Source organism: Nanorana parkeri, unplaced genomic scaffold (genome assembly GCF_000935625.1).
Source record: "Nanorana parkeri isolate BGI_ZX_2015 unplaced genomic scaffold, ASM93562v1 scaffold92, whole genome shotgun sequence".
In the NCBI taxonomy this organism is placed as follows: Eukaryota; Metazoa; Chordata; class Amphibia; order Anura; family Dicroglossidae; genus Nanorana; species Nanorana parkeri.
The window spans coordinates 1,732,734-1,736,913 of record NW_017306360.1 but is presented as its reverse complement, the minus strand read 5'-3'; the positions used below and the strand labels follow the sequence as shown (position 1 = coordinate 1,736,913).

Sequence of the window (4,180 nt, the reverse complement as noted above, 5' to 3'; positions counted from 1 at the left end):
CCTCCAAACTTCGTGTGGCCTTCAGATTGCGTAGAGAGCTTCATGGAATGGGTGTCCATGGCCGGGCAGCTGCATCCTAGCCTTACATCACCAAGTGCAATGCAAAGCGTGGGATGCCGCGGTGTAAAGCGCGCCGCCACTGGACTCTAGAGAAGTGGAGACGTGTTCTCTGGAGTGACCAATCACGATTCTCTCCGATGGACGTGTCTGGGTTTGGCGGTTGCCAGGAGAACGGTACTTGCCTAGCTGCATTGTGCCAAGTGTAAAGTTTGGGGGAGGGGGGATTATGGGGGGGGTTGTTTTTCAGGGGTTGGGCTTGACCCCTTAGTTCCAGTGGAGGGAACTCTTAAGGCATCAGCATACCAAGACATTTTGGTCAATTTCATGTCCCCAACTTTGTGGGAGGAGTTTGGGGATGGCCCCTTCCTGTTCCAACATGACTGCGCACCATTGCACAAAGCAAGGTCCATAAAGACATGGATGGGGGAGTTTGGGGTGGAGGAACTTGACTGGCCGCACAGAGTCCTGACCTCAACCCGATAGAACACCTTTGGGATGAATTAGAGGGGAGACTGCGAGCCCGGCCTTCTCGTCCAACATCAGTACCTGACCTCACAAATGGTCCAACATTCCCATAGACACACTCCTAAACCTTGTGGACGCCTTCCCAGAAGAGCTGAAGCTGTTATAGCGGCAAAGGGCGGAGCCAACTCAATACTGAACCCTACGGACTAAGACTGGGATGCCATTAAAGTTCATGTGCGTGTAAAGGCCGGCGTCCCAATACTTTTGGCAATAGTGTGTGTGTGTGTGTGTATAAATTATATATATAAAAATGTAAATGGTTACAAGGTTGCCCTGTGTATGGACAGTTCACACAACTATCTGCTGCCTCTCTGTATCTAAGGAGACCCCGGAAATCCTGGGCCTCGGTGACATGACTTGCTAGCAGCATCTACACCCCCGCCCCAAATCCATATTTTAGCTACAAAGACTCAATGCTTGATCCCCACCGGATCAGAATAACCGACATCTCCTGCTCAGTCCCATTGCACAGACCAGAATAATGCAGCGTGCAGCAGGGTACTGTAAAATTACAGGGAGCGCATCCAACATCTGCCACCCAGCTGCTGAGGTCACATGACCTGCAATCCATTATGGAGCAGTGGCAAGACAGCTGCCTGTTCAGGCCATTATTATATAACCGTCTCATTCTTAATCTGTGTACGCCAGTAAGGCAGCAATAATCTTATTCTTATGTAACCACCGTTGAAGAGACCATTGTCTATGTCTGTGTATGTACAAAGCACTGAGAGACAAGCTGGGATACGCGAGAACTACACCAGTGCCACCAGACAAGGGCCCCCCAGTTTGGTGCCACAAGACTCGGGCCCCCCTAGTCCTGTGCCACAGGTCCAGGAGCCTGGCAATTCTTTGCCGCAAGGTCTGGGGCCCTGCAATTCTTGGCCACAAGTTCTAGGGGGCTGGAATTCTTTGCCACAAGACCCAGGGCTCCGAGCTTGGTGCCGCAAGACTCAGGCCCCCTAGATTGGGGCCACAAGACCCTAGCCCGGTGCCTCAGGTCCATGAGCCTGGCATTTCTTGGGCCCGGGGCCCTGCAATTCTTGGCCGAAAGACCCAGGCCCCCCTAGTCCGGTGCCGCCAGGCCCCGGCCCCCCTAGTCCGGTGCCGCAAGACCCAGGCCCCCATCATATTGGTGACAAGACCCCAGGCCAGATATTTCTTTGCCACAGGTCCAGGAGACTGGCAGTTCTCCAATCTGGAATGGTCAGCAATGACAGTTTTCTTTCAAGGGCCTATGTATGAAAAGTGTGTCAACAAGAATAACTATTCCGAATTAAGAAAGCCGGACGGATGACCAGTGAAACGTCTTCAAGAAAAATACAGCAAGTCCAGTTGCCTTGACTTATTTTTTACAGATACAGACTAACTATGCCTCGCAGAAATAACAGTCAGATGTGGACCAGTTGCTATTAGTAACGAGATATTTTCTTAATGTTGTACTTTTCATACATAACTCCCATATACTGAGCCACGGAGCTGAAATGACAACTGACATGCAAATATTTATTCCAGGACAGTGAAGAGAATAACTGACGAGGGATGACAGATCTGGAGGATGCACCTTCCAGTCCACAATGGCAGATCCCATCTCTCTATGTGGCGGATCTCCTTTAAATCGGTTGTTTTAACAGATATTTTTCTGCAGTTTTTTTATATAAAATCTTCAGGTCAGTAAAAAGTTTTTTTATAATTTCAGGTCGGTGAATAGCCGACATTCCAGGGCGCTGGGAAACTAAAACAGGGAAACAACGACACGTTGCTGAGTCACCAACCGATCTCTTATCTCCCGTCCCTTGTGAACACTATTGCTACATTCATTGCAAGTTAGAAAACAACAAATGTCTGCAGCAAAGATGGGATCAGGTTAGGGAATTCAATTTAACTTCATCAAATCGGAGTGAAAAATCGCTGCTTTAGTAACCACTTGACAGAACTACTAAGGGTCACCATACACGTTCCAGCCTGACCGTACAATCTCTGCACAGCTAACTTTAGATTTACCATTACTATGCAATATGAGGATCTTCCTGATCTATCCAATGCATTTGTATCCAACCAGGCAGGTCCTTGTACTACATCAGCGGTTCTCAACCTGTGGGTCGCGACCACGTCGGGGGTCGAATGACGATTTGCCGGGGGTCGCCCGGGAGTCTCATTAGATAGCGGCTCCCGGCCGCCTGGGAGAGAACCACTTTCTCCTGGAAAGGTTTACTCTGCTCGATCGAGCAGAATAAACCTTTCCCTGCGATCTGACATCGGGGGCCGCCGTAAGTAAAAAAAAAAAAAACCAGCACAGAAATGCATAGCTAGTTTGCTATTGGCTATTGCAAATTGAAATAGCCAATAGGAATCTAGCAATGCATTCCTATGGTGATTTTAATGCATAGCTAGATTCCTATTGGCTATTTCACTTTGCAATAGCCAATAGCAAACTAGCTATTGCACCCACCCTCTGCTGCTGCCAATCAGCAGAGGGGGACCTGAAGTTATCCATCAGGTCCTCTTTTAGTGATTGGCAGCAGCAGAGGGCGGGTGCAATAGCTAGTTTGCTATTGGCTATTGCAAAGCGAAATAGCCAACAGGAATCTAGCTATTCATTCCTATGGTGGCGTTTTGGTTTTTTTGTTCCGACGGCGTGGTTCTCAACCTGTGGGGTCGCTGTGTGATTTCTGCTGTGCTAGGTGAGAGTCCTCCTCAGCCCTCTCCTAGCTCAGCAGTGTCAGTTCTCCCACCACGCCGCCAGATGTCGCTGCAGCAGCCGCGTCATTCCTAAATTTTACCGTTGGGGGTCACCACAACTTGCCAAATGTTCCAAGGGGTCCCGGCCCTGGAGAGGTTGAGAACCAATGTACTACATAGTTGTTGGTAGATCTAAAGAGGATTGAACAGTCAGAATGTAAGGTGGGTGGTGAGCTTTAGACTGATCACTCCTGGGACGCACGTAATTAAATATTCCCACGGCTGCCTGGAAAAGTTCCCTTCCTGTGTATAGGGATAGTCCACACCTAAGGCTCACCAAACACGTTGCAATCTGATCATACAAACTTTGTGCAGTCAACTTAAGATCTACCAAAACGATGTAATATGAGGACCTCCCTCATCTATCCAATTCATTTGGATCCCATCAGGCCGCCCTTTGCGCTACATAATTGTAGGTAGATCTAGGGCCTCTTTCACCCGTGCGGTCCGATCTGGTCCACCTGTCCATTTTTCAGGCAGACCTGATGGGGTGCCCAATGTAAGTCTATGGACAAGCGGTTCTAAAAAGGGATAGGCGTCCAATTACATCTAGTTGCCCCCAGCTCCGGCCAGGGTCGGAAAAGCAAACGGAGCAGTGTTCCGTTTCGACGGACCCATTCGTGCCGGATCGAGGGCAATCTGATGTAAACGAACGCATGTCCACTTACATACAGTTCCCTCTAGACCGACATGTAACAACGTAACAGGAGGAAATAATGCTTTAAGTATCACACGGATGACGTAAGTCGGGGACAATACTGGTCAGCGAAGAGTCAAATAACAAACGAGGGGGCAGATTGGGTTAACGTAAGTATCGCCGGCGACAATCAAGACAGCGTAGGGTATATCCATTTGG

General features: G+C 49.1%; 2 protein-coding genes across 2 annotated transcripts in view; one reads left to right on the top strand and one right to left on the bottom strand.

The window, feature by feature from the left end:
* TMBIM1 (transmembrane BAX inhibitor motif containing 1) overlaps positions 1-4,180 on the bottom strand; it is a 48,022-nt gene that overhangs the window by 43,574 nt on the left and 268 nt on the right. The gene's annotated exons all lie outside the window — the stretch shown is intronic.
* Positions 3,113-4,180, top strand: part of AAMP (angio associated migratory cell protein) — a 45,421-nt gene continuing 44,353 nt past the window's right edge. Inside the window, exon 1 of the mRNA XM_018552585.1 lies at positions 3,113-3,117. The gene's annotated coding sequence lies outside the window, so the exon portion shown is untranslated. The remainder of the gene's footprint in view (positions 3,118-4,180) is intronic.